The 19838-nt window shown below is 41.8% G+C and overlaps 1 protein-coding gene across 1 annotated transcript in view; it reads right to left on the reverse strand.

Moving 5' to 3' along the window:
• Nucleotides 1–1049: 1049 nt before the first annotated feature.
• Nucleotides 1050–19838, reverse strand: part of LOC115861274 (S-adenosyl-L-methionine-dependent tRNA 4-demethylwyosine synthase TYW1) — a 214719-nt gene continuing 195930 nt past the window's right edge. Inside the window, exon 17 of the transcript XR_009559100.1 lies at nt 1050–1074. The gene's annotated coding sequence lies outside the window, so the exon portion shown is untranslated. The remainder of the gene's footprint in view (nt 1075–19838) is intronic.

Consider the following 19838-nt stretch of genomic DNA (forward strand, 5'->3'; position numbering starts at 1 on the left):
CATAAGCGAGACTGATCCATGGTCATTTTGCGTAATTTGAAAGTGAACTGTTGCTAGACCAAATATACATATAATAATAATGCAGATGAAATTCTCAACAAAGGTACTATGGTAATAATATATGTAAATCTGTTACTCATATCCTTTTCTACAATACAAGTAAGATCCATTTATGCTGTCTCTTCACTGTATATAGTGTTAAAAATAAAATTTAATGTTTTTAAACTTTTATTACCACCGTTTATTTTTCCTTCATAGCCTTCCTCCATTCAAACATTCATTCAACAAATATTCACTAATTGCCTAGTACTGTACTATGCTAGTCCTTATAAAACACCAAATTTAATTATTTTAATGGCTACTTTAATTACAAAGTTATAAAATGCATATCTGGGGCAACTTTTTTTTACTTCTATAAAGAACATTACAGCATTCAAAATCCAGGGATATTCATTGGAATGTGATGCACAGGTACACACAATGCATCATGCATGCATCACACGTAAGCATAATCATCATAGATGTGGGTGTATCTCTACTTGCTTTTTTTTTTTTTTTTTGCGGTACGCGGGCCTCTCACTGTTGTGACCTCTCCCGTTGTGGAGCACAGGCTCCGGACGCACAGGCTCAGCGGCCATGGCTCACGGGCCCAGCCGCTCTGCGGCATGTGGGATCTTCCCGGACCGGGGCACGAACCTGTGTCCCCTGCATTGGCAGGCGGACTCTCAACCACTGCGCCACCAGGGAAGCCCTCTACTTGCTTTTTGATGTGGGTCAGGGATGGATAAAGGTTGGCAGAGATAGTCAAGTTGGGGAAAGTGTTATGAGAAAAGAAAAGAGGAGTAGGCATAGGAAAAGGATCAAAAGGAGGTTATAAAAGTTTGACACATATGATAAAGACTGGAGAAGCTTCTTCTGGACGTTGACTCCAGGAAAGAAAACCGCCCCACAGGGGATGAGAAAGTAAGACCTGCATGGAGGGCAGCTGGAGCATGAGTTCAAGGTCAAGTACTTTGGAAGTCGCTGGAGGTCAGAGGACCCAAGTTTCACTCTCCTCTTTCTTCAAGATTCTCACTGGTAAGAGAACACACACAATGGGGGTGCTAAATGGACACCAGAGGATCATCCTTACTAGTGGGCCAGATGGTACCAATGACTCCAAAGAATAGGGCTTTCTGCTAAACTATGTTAGCAAATGTGCCTTGGGCTATATTCCTGGTCGGTCTCCTCATACCCTGCCAGCTTCATGGAGCACCCCAGGCTGGACTCATACACCCAGTTACTTCTCAAAACGGGAGAACCCTACCCTGATCCAAGTGTGCATACTCACGGGAGTCAGACGCCGAGGAGAGCCCATGGACTCTCTTACCCACCCAGGAGGCAGACGGCCTAGAGAGATGCGGTGGAATATTTTTTGCTTCGGAAGAACAGTGACAACCCCCAATGACGTGGACCAAGGCCTGATGGGATCTGAGAGAACATCAGCCACTCCCTGCGCAGGTGAAGAACTGAGTAAGTGGTGGGAACGGGTGTGGAGGTTTTCACCCCAACACGCCTCCTCCAGGACACAGACCAGAGGGCATCTCCACTTTGGAAACATGCAGAAAAAAGGGAAAATGACTCCCTCTTTACCAGAAAGAATCGTTATAGCTTCTCTAACTTCAAAACAAGACACGTTTGCTGAGTGTGTGGCTCCAGGCGCTCCTGGAGCTTGGATTTCTGACACAATCTTATCTGTTATTATTCTCAGCACAAGTCAGAAAGCAGAGTTCGGAGCACTTTATTTTTTAACTCAAATTTTCTTTTTTTTTTTAACTTTTTAATTTTTTTAACATATTTATTGGAGTATAATTGCTTTACAATGTTGTGTTAGCTTCTGCTGTATAACAAAGTGAATCAGCTATACGTATACATATATCCCCATATCCCCTCCCTCTTGCTTCTCCCTCCCACCCTCCCTATCCCACCCCTCTAGGTGGTCACAAAGCACTGAGCTGACCTCCCTGTGCTATGCAGCTGCTTCGCACTAGCTATCTGTTTTACATTTGGTAGTGTATATATGTCAATGCCACTCTTGCACTTTGTCCCAGCTTCCTCTACCCCCTCCCCGTGTCCTCAAGTCTATTCTCTACGCCTGTGTCTTCATTCCTGTCCTGGCCCTAGGTTCTTCAGAACCTTTTTTTTTTTTTAGATTCCATATATATGTGTTAGCATACGGTATTTGTTTTTCTCTTTCTGACTTACTTCACTCTGTATGACAGACTCTAGGTCAACGCACTTCACTACAAATAACTCAATTTCATTTCTTTTTATGACTGGGTAATATTCCATAGTATATATGTGCCACAACTTCTTTATCCATTCATCTGTTGATGGACACCTAGGTTGCTTCCATGTCCTTGCTATTGTAAATAGGTCTGCAATGAACATTGTGGTACATGACTCTTTTTGAATTATGGTTTTCTCAGGGTATATGCCCAGTAGTGGGATTGCTGGGTCATATCGTAGCTCTATTTTTAGTTTTTCAAGGAACCTCCATACTGTTCTCCATAGTGGCTGTATCAATTTACATTCCCACCAACAGTGCAAGAGGGTTCCCTTTTCTCCACACCCTCTCCAGCACTTATTGTTTCTAGACTTTTTGATGATGACCATTCTGACTAGTGAGGGGTGATACCTCATTGTAGTTTTGATTTGCATTTCTCTAATGATTAGTGATGTTGAGCATCCTTTCATGTGTTTGTTGGCAATCTGTATATCTTCTTTGAAGAAATGTCTCTTTACGTCTTCTGCCCATTTTTGAATTGGGTTGTTTGTTTTTTTGATATTGAGCTGCATGAGCTGCTTGTAAATTTTGGAGATTAATCCTTTGTCAGTTGGTGCTTTTGCAAATATTTTCTCCCATTCTTAGGGTTGTCTTTTCATATTGTTTATGGTTTCCTTTGCTTTGCAAAAGCTTTTAACTTCATTAGGTCCCATTAGTTTATTTTTGTTTTTATTTCCATTTCTCTAGGAGGTGGGTCACAAAGGATCTTGCTGTGATTTATGTCATAGAGTGTTCTGCCTATGTTTTCCTCTAAGAGTTTTATAGTGTCTGGCCTTACATTTAGGTCTTTAATCCATTTTGATTTTATTTTTGTGTATGGTATTACAGAGTGTTCTAATTTCATTTTTTACATGTAGCTATCTAGTTTTCCCAGCACCACTTACTAAAGAGGCTGTCTTTTCTCCATTGTATATTTTTGCCTCTTTATCAAAGATAAGGTGACCATATGTGCGTAGGTTTGTCTCTGGGCTTTCTATCCTGTTCCATTGATCTATATTTCTGTCTTTGTGCCAGTACCATACTGTCTTGATTACTGTAGATCTGTAGTATGGCCTGAGTCAGGGAGCCTGATTCCTCCAGCTCCGTTTTTCGTTCTCAAGATTGCTTTGGCTATTTGGGGTCTTTTGTGTTTCAATAAGAATTGTGAAATTTTTTGTTCTAGTTCTGTGAAAAATACCATTGGTAGTTTGATAAGGATTGCATTGAATCTGTAGATTGCTTTGGGTAGTATAATCATTTTCACAATGTTGATTCTTCCCATCCAAGAACATGGTATATCTCTCCATCTGTTTGTATCATCTTTAATTTCTTTCATCAGTGTCTTATAGTTTTCTGCATACAGGTCTTTTGTCTCCTTAGGTAGGTTTATTCCTAAGTATTTTATTCTTTTTGTTGCAATGGTAGATGGGAGTGTTTCCTTAATTTCTCTTTCAGATTTTTCATCAGTGCATAGGAATGCAAGAGATTTCTGTGCATTAATTTTGTATCCTGCAACTTTACCAAATTCATTGATTAGCTCTAGTAGTTTTCTGGTAGCATCCTTAGGATTAACTATGTATAGTATCATGTCATCTGCAAACAGTGACAGTTTTACTTCTTTTCCAATTTGGATTCCTTTTATTTCTTTTTCTTCTCTGATTGCTGTGGCTAAAAATTCCAAAACTATGTTGAATAATAGTGGTGAGAGTGGGCAACCTTGTCTTATTCCTGATCTTAGTGGAAATGGTTTCAGTTTTTCACCATTGAGAATGATGTTGGCTGAGGTGTGTCATATATGGCCTTTATTATGTTGAGGTAAATTCCCTCTATGCCTACTTTTTGGAGGGTTTTTTTTATCATAAATGGGTGTTGAATTTTGTCAAATGCTTTCTCTGCATCTATTGAGATGATCATATGGTTTTTCTCCTTTAATTTGTTAATATGGTTTATCACGTTGATTGATTTGCATATATTGAAGAATCCTTCCATTCCTGGGATGAACCCCACTTGATCATGGTGTATGATCCTTTTAATGTGCTGCTGGATTCTGTTTGCTAGTATTTTGTTGAGGATTTTTGCATCTCTATTCATCAGTGATATTGGCCTGTAGTTTTTCTTTTTTGTGACATCTTTGTCTGGTTTTGGTATCAGGGTGATGGTGGCCTCATAGAATGAGTTTGGGAGTGTTCCTCCCTCTGCTATATTTTGGAAGAGTTTGAGAATGATAGGTGTTAGCTCTTCTCTAAATGTTTGATAGAATTTGCCTGTGAAGCCATCTGGTCCCGGGCTTTTGTTTGTTGGAAGATTTTTAATCACAGTTTCAATTTCAGTGCTTGTGATTGGTCTGTTTATATTTTCTATTTCTTCCTGGTTCAGTCTCAGAAGGTTGTGCTTTTCTAAGAATTTGTCCATTTCTTCCTGGTGGTCCATTTTATTGGCATATAGTTGCTTGTAGTAATCTCTCATGATCCTTTGTATTTCTGCAGTGTCTGTTGTTACTTCTCCTTTTTCAGTTCTAATTCTGTTGATTTCAGTCTTTTCCCTTTTTTTCTTGATGAGTCTGGCTAATGGTTTATCAATTTTGTTTATCCTCTCAAAGAACCACCTTGTAGTTTTATTGATCTTTGCTATTGTTTCCTTCACTTCTTTTTCATTTATTTCTGATCTGATTTTTATGATTTCTTTCCTTTGGCTAACTTTGGGTTTTTTGGTTCTTCTTTCTCCAATTGTAAGGTTAGCTGTAAGGTTAGTTTGTTTATTAGAGATGTTTCTTGTTTCTTGAGGTAGGATTGTATTGCTATAAACTTCCCTCTTAGAACTGCTTTTGCTGCATCCCACAGGATTTGGGTTGTGTGTTTTCACTGTCATTTGTTTCTAGGTATTTTTTGATTTCCTCTTTGATTTCTTCAGTGATCTTTTGATTATTTAGTAGCATATTGTTTAGCCTACATGTGTTTGTATTTTTTTACAGTTTTTTTCCTGTAATTGATATCTGGTCTCATAGCACTGTGGTTGGAAAAGATACTTGCTACGATTTCAATTTTCTTAAATTTAACAAGGCTTGATTTGTGACCCAAGATATGATCTATCCTGGAGAATGTTCCATGAGCACTTGAGAAGAACGTGTATTCAGTTGCTTTTGGATGGAATGTCCTATAAATATCAATTAAGTCCATCTTGTTTAATGTGTCATTTAAAGCTTGTGTTTCCTTATTTATTTTCATTTTGGATAATCTGTCCATTGGTGAAACTAGGGTGTTAAAGTCCCCTACTATGATTGTCGATGTTTGACAATTTGATTTTCGACAATTTCGATTGTCGATTTTCCCTTTTATGGCTGTTAGCATTTGCCTTATGTATTGAGGTGCTCCTATGTTGGGTGCATAAATATTTACGATTGTTTTATCTTCTTCTTGGATTGATCCTTTGATCATTATGTAGTGTCCTTCTTTGTCTCTTGTAATAGTCTTTATTATTACTATTTTTTTTGCGGTACACGGGCCTTTCACTGTTATGGCCTCTCCCGTTGTGGAGCACAGGGTCCGGATGCGCAGGCTCAGCGGCCATAGCTCACGGGCCCAGCCGCTCCGCGGCATGTGGGATCTTCCTGGACCGGGGCACGAACCCGTGTCCCCTGCATCGGCAGGCGGACCCTCAACCACTGCGCCACCAGGGAAGCCCAATATAGTCTTTATTTTAAAGTCTATTTTGTCTGATATGAGAATTGCTACTCCAGCTTTCTTTTGATTTTCATTTGCATGGAATATCTTCTTCCATCCCCTCACTTTCAGCCTGTATGTGTCCCTAGGTCTGAAGTGGGTCTCTGTAGACAGCATATGTACGGGTCTTGTTTTGTATCCATTCAGCCAGTCTATGTCTTTTGGTTGGAGCACTTAATCCATTAACATTTAAGGTTATTACCGATATGTATGTTCCAATTACCATTTTCTTAATTGTTTTGGGTTTGTTATTGTAGGTCTTTTCCTTCTCTTGTGTTTCCTGCCTAGAGAAGTTCCTTTAGCGTTTGTTGTAAAGCTGGTTTGGTGGTGCCGAATTCTCTTAGCTTTTGCTCGCCTGTAAAGGTTTTAATTTCTCTGTCAAATCTGAATGAGACCCTTACTGGGTAGAGTAACCTTGGTTGTAGGTTTTTCCCTTTCATCACTTTAAATATGTCCTGCCACTCCCTTCTGGCTTGCAGAGTTTCTGCTGAAAGATCAGCTGTTAACCTTATGGGGATTCCCTTGTATGTTATTTGTTGCTTTACCCTTGCTGCTTTTAATACTTTTTCTTTGTATTTAATTTTTAATAGTTTGATTAGTATGTGTCTTGGCGTGTTTCTCCTTGGATTTATCCTGTATGGGACTCTGTGTGCTTCCTGGACTTGATTAACTATTTCTTTTCCAATATTAGGGAAGTTTGCAACTATAATCTCTTCAAATATTTTCTCAGTCCCTTTCTTTCTCTCTTCTTCTTCTGGGACCCCTATAATTCGAATGTTGGTGCATGTAACATTGTCCCAGAGGTCTCTGAGACTGTCCTCAATTCTTTTCATTCTTTTTTCTTGATTCTGCTCTGCGGTAGTTATTTCCACTCTTTTATCTTCCAGTCACTTATCCGTTCTTCTGCCTCAGTTATTCTGCTATTGTTTCCTTCTAGAGAATTTTTAATTTCCTTTATTGTGTTGTTCATCAATGTTTGTTTGCTCTTTAGTTCTTCTAGGTCCTTGTTAAACATTTCTTGTATTTTCTCCATTCTATTTCCAAGATTTTGGATCATCTTTACTATCATTACTCTGAATTCTTTTTCAGGTAGACTGCCTATTTCCTCTTCATTTGTTTGGTCTGGTGGGTTTTTACCTTGCTCCTTTATCTGCTGTGTGTTTCTCTGTCTTCTCATTTTGCTTATCTTACTGTGTTTGGGGTCTCCTTATCGCAGGCTGCAGGTTCATAGTTCCCCTTGTTTTTGGTGTCTGCCCCCAGTGGGTAAGGTTGGTTCAGTGGGTTGTGTACGCTTCCTGGTGGACTAGTGCCTGTGTTCTGGTGGCTGAGGCTGGATCTTGTCTTTCTGGTGGGCAGGATCATGTCTGGTGGTGTGTTTTGGGGTGTCTGTGAACTTACGGTTTTAGGCAGCCTCTCTGCTAATGGGTGGGGTTGTGCTCCTGTCTTGCTAGTTGTTTGGCATGGGGTGTCCAGCACTGGAGCTTGCTGGTCATTGAGTGGAGCTGGGTCTCAGTGTTGAGACGGAGATCTCTGGGAGAGCTCTCACCTATTGATATTACATGGGGCTGGAAGGTCTCTGGTGGACCATTGTCCTGAACTCGGCTCTCCCACCTCAGAGGCTCAGGCCTGACACCCAGCCAGAGCACTAAGACCCTGTCAGCCACATGGCTCAGAATAAAAGGAAGAAAAAAAAAGAAATAAAATAAAATAAAATAAATTGAATTAAAAAGTTGTTAAAGTAAAAATTTTTTAAATATTATTAAAATAAAAAAAGTTTTTAAAGTAATTTTAAGAAAAAAAGGAGAGAGCAACCAAACCAATAAACAAATCCACCAATGATAACAAGAGCTAAAAACTATACTAAGATACACATAAAAATCAGAAACTAGTCAGTCAGATACAGGAAACCCCAAGTCTACAGTTGCTCCCAAAGTCCACCACATCAATTTTGGGATGATTCGTTGCCTATTCATGTATTCCACAGATGCAGGTACATCAAGTTGATTGTGGAGATTTAATCTGCTGCTTCTGAGGCTGCTGGAAGAGATTTCCCTTTCTCTTCTTTGTTAGCACAGCTCTCAGGGGCTCAGCTTTGGATTCGGCCCTGCTTCTGTGTGTAGGTCGCCCTCTGGTGTCTGTTCTTCGCCCAGACAGGAGGGGGTTAAAGGAGCGTCTGATTAGGGGGCTCTGGCTCACTCAGGCTGTGGGCAGGGAGGAGTACAGAATGCGGAATGCGGGACGAGCCTGCAGCAGCAGAGGCCAGCATGACATTGCAACAGCCTGAGGCGCGCCTTGTGTTCTCCTGGGGAAACTGTCCCTGGATCACGGGACCCTGGCAGTGGCGGGCGGCACGGGCTCCCGGGAGGGGAGGTGGGGATAGTGACCTGTGCTTGCACACGGGCTTCTTGGTGGCTGCAGTAGCAGCCTTAGGGTTTCACGCCCATCTCTGGGGTCCGCGCTGATAGCCGCGGCTCGCGCCCGTCTCTGGAGCTCGTTTAGGCGGTGCTCTGAATCCCCTCTCCTCCCGCACTGTGAAACAATGGTCTCTTGACTCTTAGCCAGTTCCAGATTTTTTCCCAGACTCCCTCCCGGCTAGCTGTGGCACACTAGCCCCCTCAGGCTGTGTTCATGCAGCCAACCCCAGTCCTTTCCCTGGGATCTGACCTCTGAAGCCCGAGCCTCAGCTCTCAGCCCCCGCCCGCCCCGCAGACAAGCCTCTCGGGCTGGTGAGTGCCGGTCGGCACCGATCCTCCGTGCGGGAATCTCTCTGCTTTGCCCTCTGCACCCCTGTTGCTGCGCTCTCCTTCGTGGCTCTGAAGCTTTCCCCCAGCCAACCCCCGTCTCTGCCATTGAAGGGGCTTCCTAGTGTATGCAAACTTTTCCTCCTTCACAGCTCCTTCCCAGAGCTGCAGGTCCCGTCCCTATTCTTTTGTCTCTGTGTTTCGTTTTTTCTTTTGCCCTACCCAGGTATGTGGGGAGTTTCTTGCCTTTTGGGAAATCTGAGGTCTTCTGCCAGCGTTCAGTAGGTGTTCTGTAGCAGTTATTCCACATGTAGATGTATTTTTTTATGTATTTGTGGGGAGGAAGGTGATCTACACGTCTATTCATCCGCCATCTTGAAGGTCTCCCTCACTTTTTCTTTATAATATTTTTCTCATGGCTTAAGCCTGATGTCCTACGAAGTTGAGGGATCAGGCCCAAAACAGTCTAATCTCAGGGAAGAGCTTCTCTCTGTTAAAGGGGCCAAATCCCATCAAGCTGGCTCGTCTGCTGGAACGGCAGAACGAAATGTGGTTTCTTGGCTGTTGGCCTCAAGGGAGCCACTTGAAAGAGCCTTTATTTGATGTTCCTGAAAACTGGAAGGAACAAAAAGACACGGGGGTGGGGGGTGGCGATAGAGCGAGCTCCAGGAGTCAGTGAGGATGGGAGGGAAGACCTGGTGGAGAGATGCCCTGTACAGGGTGCTGTATCCATGCTGCAGCCCCAAACTGCAGCCCCCTGCCTGGGCAGGGACGTTTGCAGTTTCATGAGGTAGAATCTGGCTGCATTCCCTGCAGGGGCCCCACACAGACCCTTCCTCAACACTCCGCCATCCCAGGGCTGCCGGGATGTGTACCCAATGTCCTTACTGTACGCCTCAGGTATTGGGGAGCCCACACATGCCTGAGCCGGCACATGTGGCCAGCCCTCCTGGCTCCTTGCATGGCTCTCTGGACCAGCCCGTGGAGATCATCTGAGACACAGGTAACTCTCTTTGGTCTTTGCTTTTTAGACAAAGGAATTGCAAGTAAAGCTTTAAGAGATTAAGGACTGAAGAAAGATTGAAAAAGAGACTGTCTTCTCCTTGCCAAACAGAAACAGACCTGCCACATTGGTAGAGTGCACTAGAGTCCTCCAGAAACGGTTTCTAGGGTGTGGATTTCTGCAGAGATCCAACAGCCAAGAACCCCCGAGGGCTTGGGGGTCTGGCAGGTAGAAGACCCCCAGAAAACCCAGCAGGACCATGATTATGCAAGGATAAAAAGATACAAAAACTGTGCAGACAAAAAGACTGGCAGAGAAGACTACAAAATGTTAGGAAATTAGATTACATATGACATCGACCCTGGAGTCAGCCAGGCTTGGATTTTCATCTCAGCTTTGCCACTTACCGGCTGTGCTGCCTTGGGTATGTTGTCTAACTTCTCTAAACCCCAGTTTTCATCTCTGCAGAGGGAAATAATAGCACAAACTTCAGAGAGGTGTTGTAAAATTACATTACATAATGTTTGCAATTACACAGCAGAGTGCCTAGTCCTTAAAATAATGCTCAAAATGGGAAATGGTTGATTACTGTGGCTTCTAAGCAGTGAGACTATGGGTAACTTTTTCCTTCTCTTTGCTTGTATCATCCATATTTTGTACGATGAACATGTATTACATATGCTGAAGCACAGCTTGGCAGCTCGACAAGGGTTCTTTCCATCTAGGCTTATTCAATGAGGCTCCTCACAAGGGTCTTCAGGCCTGCTGCGTGCAAACCATTCTTCTGCTGGAGGAACCTCTGCAATGGGGACCAGTGGGATAATGGGACCCAGAGGACTAGAAAGGAGCATCCCTGAAGACAACTGTGTTGTTTTCCTCTCTCTAAGTGACCAAAAACCCTGAAAGAACACCAAGCATCACTACGTGCAAGTAGCAAGAAAACACTGAGATGCTCTTCCAAGCACTATGCCATCCAAGATGCTCTAAGTTACACTCCTTTCCTGCCAATGTCACATAATGGGCAGAATCCCATTATGTGACACTGGGATATGGTTTGCCCCATATCCCTTGCCTGAGATATGGGGCAAACCATGGAGACCAAACAAAGGGCTCAAGCGGTCAAAGGCAGCTTCTCTGGAGCCCCGTCACCCCCCCGGCCTCACCCCTCCTGGGGGGCACAAAGGCTCAGACACCTTGGCTGGGCAGTAGGCAAAGTAACCAAAGCTCTTCAAACTACGGCAATTACAAGCAGCAGAGACAGCAAATAGGAAAGAGACAAGTGGAGATCCACTGCCTTTTCTGTCGGCCCTCAACAGGTGAAATACGTTTGTCGCCAAGAGGGTAAACCAACAGCTCGTGGAATTTAGAACTGAGGATGACCTTACAGTTCTAAGCATTGATTCCCGTATGAAATTTGATTTACTGACACACCCAAGGTCAGTGAGAACTCAGGGAGTGATTTAGGTCAATTCAAATAGCAGGGCCAGGACTAGAAGGCAAGCCTCCTAGTTTCTAGCCAGGGATGCTTCCTCCAAAGATGGATATTGTTTTGCCTCAGATTGCTGAGATTACTGGTTCTGGGAAGTGCCACCTTCCTCAAGGTGCTTACTACAGGGGCCATTGTACAAACTGGAAGAAGGCAGATCTTGGATGCCAGTTGGGTAAGAATTGGAAGCAAAGCCTTCCTACTTGTCTTGTCCTGGGGCTGCTCTTGCAGACCCCAAACAAATGGCAGCAGGGCTAGAAGACACCATGCCAACCTCCAGTTGTTGTCTCCATGGCTCCAGCAGTGGGGCTGGTGATGAGAATGAGAACACTGACTTCTTTCCCAGCCTGGTCATTATCTGTGAATGGGAACAACAGATGAGCCCCTCACAAAAACCATGGTAATGATCAGAAGACAGACTGACTGCCAAGTGCTGGAACAGACATGTCTCTACATGGGTGCTATCCATGATGTCTGGACAATGATATGTTTGGTCCTTGGAAAGTCATCATCTCCATCACTGATGACTAACATATTTTCAGAGACTAAACTGGGTGGATAAACGAGATGAATATAAAAATTTAGCTGCACATCATTAATTATTTTTTAAAGCTTTCAGATATAGTTCACATACCATGCTATTCACTCACTAAAGGTATATAATTCAATGGTTTTTAATAGATTCACATAATTTTACAACCATCATCACAACCTAATCTTGGAGCATTTTTATCACCCCCAAAAAGAAACTCCTCATCCCTTAGCTGTCATCCCCCAGCTCCCCAATCTTCTCCTGCCCTAGGCCACCACTAATCTACTTTCTGTCTCTACAGATTTGCCTATCTTAGACATTTCATAGAAATGGAGTCACAATATGTGGTCCTTTGTAATTGGCCTTTTTCACTTAACATAATGTTTTCAAGGTTCATTTATGCTCTGGATTAATTCTTCTTTTCATAGTTCTTACAGCATCTTTTCTGGATCTTTCAGGGCTTTCTGGGCCATCCTCAAACATTTTGGTTACTATTGGAAATCAGAATGAAAATAAATTCTATTTATCCAAACTTTTTGTGTGCTAATGGAGGTGGTATTGTATTATTTCTAAGATGAGGTAAATCGATTTGTGTACCTGCACCAACAGTCACTAGATACCTCAGCTTCAGAAATGCTTAGCTGTGCTTTGTGGGTATAGTTTTCTGGTAATGTATCAATCTGGGGCTTATTGCAAGAAGCAATTATCCCCAAAATAACAGAGCTGTGGAATTTGGGAAAACTCCCTATTTCAACAGATGAATTTTCCTGCATCTTAGGGATACACTATCCTGCCCTCTGCTGAGTAGTATGTCAGGAAGACTAAAAATCAGAAGAATATGAAGAGACACCAAAGAGCCAGAGGACCTGTTTCTGACAGACTCACCTTTATTTGTTCATTATTCAGAAACAATTTAAAGGGCACCTACACTGTGTAGGCATTGAGCTAGCAGTAATAGCAATACAAACATGGGGCAATGATCCTTGTCCTCCAGGAGATCCTTGACTGGGACGCTGCCCAGAACACTTGTCTCTGGTGGCAAGTCAAAGGCAACCCAGAGGGAGATGATAAAATGTAAAAACAGCATAGATCCTTAGTGAAAGAGAACTGGAGTGAGATCCCACAGTCGTTCTGGTTCTGAGTCTCCTGTGGGGGCTGTAATCAGATATCAGCTGGGGCTGGAATTATCTGAAAGTTTGACTGGGGCAGAAGGGTATGCTTGCTGGGTGGCCCACTCCCAGAGTTGGCAAGCTGATGCTGGCAAGGTTGTTCCTCTCCACATGGGCCTCTCACAAGACTCTATGTGTCCTTACCACCTGAGGGCTGGCTTCCCCCAGAGTGAATGATATAAGAGACTCAGCTAACAGCTGCAATGCCTTCTATGACTTGGTCTTAGTCAGTCACCTACATGACTGCCACCATATTCTATCAGTCACAGAGCCAGCCCCAAGTCAATGCGGGAGGGACCACAAGGACGTGAAAACCAGGAGGCAAGAGTCACTGAGGGCCATCTCAGAGGCTGGCTACCATAATACTATTCAGTTTTTCTTCCATTTTCCACCCTGAAGGTCAAAGTACAAATTCTTAGCTGCTGTTTGAATCTCTTCTTTAAACCTCTACCAGGTATTCATTCAACCACTGCCTGAATCCTTCTGGGCAGGAGTTCACGGTCCTCCAACTCTGATCACTCTGTCCTCAGATGGCACTGACGTCCTCTGCAGGTTGAGTCAGTTCCTCTTCTATGTGAGACCTTCAAATACTTATCAAGAGCAACCATGTTCCACCAATAGACGTTGACTTAGTCAGCATCAGACCCAGTGTGCTAGCAGCTGGGGGTACAGCAGTGAACAAGATACAGTTTTTGCCTCCAAAGAGCTCATTTTTGGTTTAGCTTCCTCACTCTACTCCAGCAGGCCCACACCACCCGCTATGAGCAAGGGACCCCTTGTCCATCTTCTCTATATCTGATCACAGAGAAATCTCTTCTCTTTTGCCAAAGCTCTTCTGGTAGCAAACAGCAGAGAACAAAACTCAGATTGCTTCAAGAAAGCGGATAAATGTGAACAAGAATTGGGATGGTAAAGTTGCTCCAAATCTGAGACAAATCTTTCATGTTCTTAAAGTATAGTTTAAGAGACCTGAAGCTGATTGATGGAAAGCAGCAGATTTTTAAAATACTGTGCTAATACCTAGCATCCCTCCTTAACTCTTACTAATTATAGTAATTATAAAGGCTTTTTCTATAGATTATTTTGGATTTTCATATCATCTGCAAATCATTCAAGTTCTGTTTCTTCCTTTCTAATTCATATACCTTTCCTTTTTTCTTGTTTTATTGTACTTGTTAAGACCTCCATTATAATATGGAATAGAAGTAGTGACAGTAGACATGACTACTTTATTTATCAATTCTTTTTTCTTCCAGCTCTGATAATGGCAGGGTAGCTTGTATCAGATGAAACCCACTTGCTGACAACTATAAGTTATGGACAAAATATTAAAATAACTGTATAATGTCCTCAGAGAGTAACCAAAAGCAGGCAGAAATTAGGGGAATGCAAGCCTTGAAAGAATGGAAGTAAACTCTGTGAGACTCACATTTAACCAGCTTTTCTCCTGAAGGCACTCCCCAGTCTGCCTGGAGCATGAGGACTGGAGTCCAAGCAAAAAGGAGCAGTCTTATTAGGCTGGAGAATCTGAGATGAGAGTTTGGAGCTGCCAGAGAAGTTTGCAATTGAGAGGTGGGGAAAATATGGGAAAGGAGGGGGCCAAAAATCTATATATGGATACCCCCTCAAGTCCTTGCTGACTCTGTAAATGCATATCCACAGGGAGAGACTCTACTGAGCCCACAGGAAAAGTATAGCTGGAAGGCGGAAAAGGCTGGGCAGAAATTTCAATAGAAAGGCACACTTCAGAGTTCAAGTCTCTCCAAATTAGAGGAGTTTGGTAAACAAGCTTTTCAACAAAACTCTAAAAAGGCCATGCCCTATGATTAGGAAGCACATCCCAGGACTAAGTGCTGTACCTTAGAACTAAAAGCAAAATTCAAATAGACCCATCCTAACAAAGCCTAAAACCAAGCCTTCACAAAATTCAGGTGATCTGACAGCAGATCTGCTAGATCTGCTAGAACAAAATCCAACATTCTTCAGAGGAAGATAACAGAATCCAGATTCTCTACAATGAATCCACCACAATGTCTCTACAATAAAAAAGTATGATACATATGAAGAAATAAGAAAATGTGATGACAAGTCAAAAGAAAAAAAGCAGTCAACAAAGAAGATCCACATTTAGGATTTAGGAGGAAAGGACTTTAAGTGATAAATATGTTAAAGGGTTTTATGAGAAGAATGGATATACTGGAGGAAGAGACAGAGAATCTCAGAAAAGATACAAAAACTCTAAAAAGGTACCAAGTAGAATCCCTGGAACTGAAAAATACAATATATGAAAAAAAATTTTTTAAATAATAGCATGAGATTAACAGATGATCACATGGGGGAAAAAAGAAGAAAGATTATTGATTTAAAGAGAAATAAATAGAAATTATCCAAAAAGAATCTGTGAGAGTATTTAAAGAAGAGACGAATGGAACCTCAATATCAAATACCAAATAGAGCCAGAATATTAAACATCTTAATATATGTATAATTGGGGTTTCAAGAGAAAAGAGGAGAATAGAGAATAAAAAATATTTGAAAGAATATTGGCCAAAATGTTTCCAAACTTAATTATAAACATCAAACATCATATATTAGAAGCTTAACAAGCCTCCAAAAAGAATCAATACCAAAACCAAACCAAACCAAACCAAAACAAAAACCTGCACTTAGCCACACCACAGATAAAAATAAAAGTGAAATAGAAAATCTTACAAGTAGCCAGGCAGAAATGAGGTATCATATACAGGGGAATGATTGACAAGCAACTTCTCTTCCGATAAATGGAGTACAGAAGACAATGAAATAATGTCTTCAATGTGTGGAAAGAAAAAAACTGTCACTTCAGAAGACTATACCCAGTAAAAACCATTCTTCAAAACTGAAAACGAAGAGATATTTTCAGGTAAATCAAAGTTGAGATAATCTGTTGCCAACAGACCTGCACTGCAAAAAGTGCTAGGGGAAGTTCTTTAAGCTGAAGGGAAATAATTGTCTTGGAAATCTGAATCTACAAAAAGGCATGAGGAGTATTGGAAATGGTTAATATGTGGGCAAATTTACAAGAGTAATTGTTTCTAAAAGGAATGATTTTTTCCTAGATATGGCTTTAATCAAGCAATGAACAGATCATCCAAGAAGATATAGTTTCATATAATAAAGCCTGCTCTCCAGAGTTTAGTTTTTTTAATCAAAACAACTTGAACACGTCGGGAAAAAAAAGTTGTTTTCCTATAGAAACTAAGTATATGATTTTCCTACTCAACTCCCCCTCTTTCTAAATAAATTTATATAAATAGTGCCATTTATTCATTTGAAAATTAGTTATGACTAATTTTATTCACTTAACATTAAAGTCACTATCAGTTATGAATTTTGCTGTAAGTTTCCAGCTATACCTCTCTGTGCCTCTCTTTTGTGGGCCTCATGGACTCACTTTCATAACACTCTGCTCCTTCCTACCTTCCTTTCCCTACTAACCCCCTCCTCTGCTTATATAACCTCTTCAAATCTTTTGAGTCTGCTCCTTATTTATTTAATTTAATGGTTGACTTCTTGTTTCTTAAAATAAAAAAATACCTAAAGCAAACATGAAAACTTGTTAGCATATATTAATTCTGGGTGCTGAACATGAAAACTTGTTAGCATATATTAATTCTGGGTGGTGAGGCACCGGTGTTATTATTTATTCCGTGTGCATTTCTACGTTTAAAAACTTCTCGTTAAAAATTTCCAGTGATTTCCATTGCAGAGTCACTGTGTATGAGTCAATTTCTCTTGAAATCATTTTTTATCAAAATAATAATTTACAGGCATGATTTCATAGAATATTTATATGAAAACATTCAAAAGAACGATACCTAAGTTACCATGTTACTTATTTATCAAAATGGGGAATTTGTTAATAATGAGTATTGGCATTTGTGATGAGAATGAAATTCATTAATTAATAGTCTCAGGACTCTCTCTTCTCTTTTACCTGCTGAAGACAATTTTGTCTTTCCTCTCTGCCCACACCTTCCAAGAAGAGCTTTGATGATATGAATTCAGGAGAATGGGTAGAAAGACACCAGGACTGGAGATGTAAAATGCTTAGAGATAAGTTGGGGTAAAGAGTGAATAATCAAGGGTTTTAAGGTTACCTGACTCAAGTAAATCAGAGGTGAGAGGGAGCCTCAGTGGAAAGGAACAGACATTCTAAGAACAGTGGCTGTGGGTTATAAATAAACCCACTATAATATTCTTTAAATAAGTAAACATTGGAATTAAAAAACTTTTAATTGCTGACTATTGTCTCTTCATTGTACTCAGGGCCTCAAGATTCATTTGAGTTACATACTTAACAATTACTGAAATGTATTTTCCTGCTGTACTGTTGGAAGAAACCTTATAACTTTGGGAAGGAGTGGTCAAAATACTACCTTCTCCTTGCTGAATTTCATTTAAATACCGTGATGATAGATGTTTGGCTTTAGAACCTTGAGAACATTTTATGATTAAGGTCTGAAAATATAAGGTATAATTTCCTAAACATCTGAGCACTTTAACATATTTTTCAAACTGTGACAGCCTCTCCACCCTATAACCTTTTATGTATGTGTGGGTTTACACATATATTGTATATAGTACATATTATAATTATAATTCAGCCACCTTATCAAGTCTTATTAACTACTATTATTCACATTCAAAACTTTAAAATAAATTCCCCCATCCTCCCTCCACAGAGTAAATACTTTCACCATTTTGCACCATTTTCACATTAGAAAATGGCATATTTATCTTATTTCTTGATTGTTTAGTTTTAAGTATTAACTATTGACTTCCTAATATGGAAGATGAGGATTTAACTTTCTTATAAACCTTCCCGCATGTTGTTATAATTTTGGGTGAAATCAATATTCAGAACCTATATAAGTATTATTCATGGCTGAGTGGTGTACTACGGAAACAATTTCTCCCTTATGCAACATCACCTTGGAGTTAATCATGATTGTCTCATTATTTCATCTGCCTGTTTTCTACATCTATCAGTAATTGTAGATAAATGTATAACTCTGGCTATGAGTTATTCTAAGCAGCAGATGGAAGGCAAGGACTGGGACGCTATACCATTCGGTGTGTTCATTTGTACTTAATCCCCGTTTTCCCTGCAGTACCCTGGCCCAGTGCCCCGGAGTCCAGATTCCACTTAGATCAAGCTCTCCAAAGAAGAGCCCTGCAAGGTTCTGCTAAGGTGGACAGAGTCGACCACAGCTGCAGGGTGTTGGGGAGGACATGGAGATTCAACTTCTTCTTAGAGACTTTCCAGCAACCCTCCTATTTTGAACCCAAGCTGTATTTCCACTTTCAGAGATGCCTGTGGCCTCTGGAGTTCAGACAGGCACCGCCATGTTACACTTAGCCTTTCCCCTCTGCAAGCTTGAGTTTCCGCTTTCTCCAGTTTGCTAAGTTCCTTTCCATTCATTCTTCTTATTTCCAGCTTCCCATACTTTGTTTCTATCATGACTTCTCCTGAAAACCGATTAATCCAACACCAGTAACCTTCTCTGAGTCTGCCTCCGCATCTATTAAATGAAACAGTCCTGCTCTCCTCCGCGGCATCCTGGGTTCCTGGGTTCACACACATCATCTCAGCATCATCCCGTGTGCTGCAAGGATCTCTGAGGGCTTACGGCCAGAGCTGAGGACGTGCTGGAAATGCTAGTGCTGGACCGAGGCCGTCGGTCAAGGTAGAAATGTCTTCGTTTCTCAGTGGCTCCCTGAGAATTGCACAAAAACTTTTTTTCAAATTTTTTGTTACTGCTCCTATTTCCAAGAGTTCTAGAAACAAATCAAGTCACCCACAGAGGGGATGAAGAGGGAGAAGAAAAGAGAGAGAAAAACAAAGGGGAGAAAAGGGGGAACACAAGGCGAATGGACTGCTGTCCTGCTGTGTCCCGAGTCGCCATTAGGGTGTCCCCTTCCCTCACGCACGTGTCCATGTCCCAAGTGGGGAGACCTCCACACCATGGTGAACGCCACGATTGAGGCCCAGGCCGAGACTCCCGCAACAGAAAGGTTAAAGTGATGACGGCAAACTGATTGCTCTGCTTGACCTGGAGCGGGGGGTGGGGTCATAAATCTCCTGTGTCTTTGATTCTTCTTACCCTCTCCCTGATAAATCTGTTTTCAAGATGAAACATTATTCCACAAGCCCAGCTGGCTGATGGATTGGGAAACTTACAAAACTAACTCCAGTGAGTCCTTTGAAGTGGATCGAAACACAGGCTTTGTAAAAATGCATGTCATCCGGGATCACTGGTTCAAGGTTGGCAGCATGATTTCCTTTCATCACACAGGTCTTCACTTGGTACTGCAGATTACTTTCCCTCTGACTGCAAACGAATTTCCTGCTCCCTCCCAGAAGAGCTCACGGGGCTTCCCTTTCTCCCTCTACCTCTTCCCCCACACATGTGGAGTGTGCAGGGTCTCGCCCCGTAGCTCTAAGGTCATGGAAGGAAAGCCAGAGGTGACACCAGTCACTCCAGGCCACCTCTATATGGAAATTCAGGGAAAAAGTTCACAAAAGGCACTTTGTAGGAGAAAATAGGTTACAAAGGGGTAGCAGCTGGGAGCTGAGGATACGGAGGGCCAGTGCCCAAGAGCTTTGGTCTTTGGGGCATTAAGAAATGCCAGTCTTCTTTATCACCAGTTGCCAGTCTCTGCTGACTGCTGAGTAGAGGGACCCTAGAGGGCCTGGGGGTAGGGGGGTGAAAATCCACTAAAATAGCCATGGAGTTCACTCTCCTCCCGGCATGTCTTCTAGAGGTCTCCCTGGGAACCAGATGTGCCAAAGGCAAACCTGGAGAAACAGAAGGGGGCTGGCGTGAAGTTAACCTCACTT

Source organism: Globicephala melas, chromosome 15, assembly GCF_963455315.2.
Source record: "Globicephala melas chromosome 15, mGloMel1.2, whole genome shotgun sequence".
Taxonomy (NCBI): Eukaryota; Metazoa; Chordata; class Mammalia; order Artiodactyla; family Delphinidae; genus Globicephala; species Globicephala melas.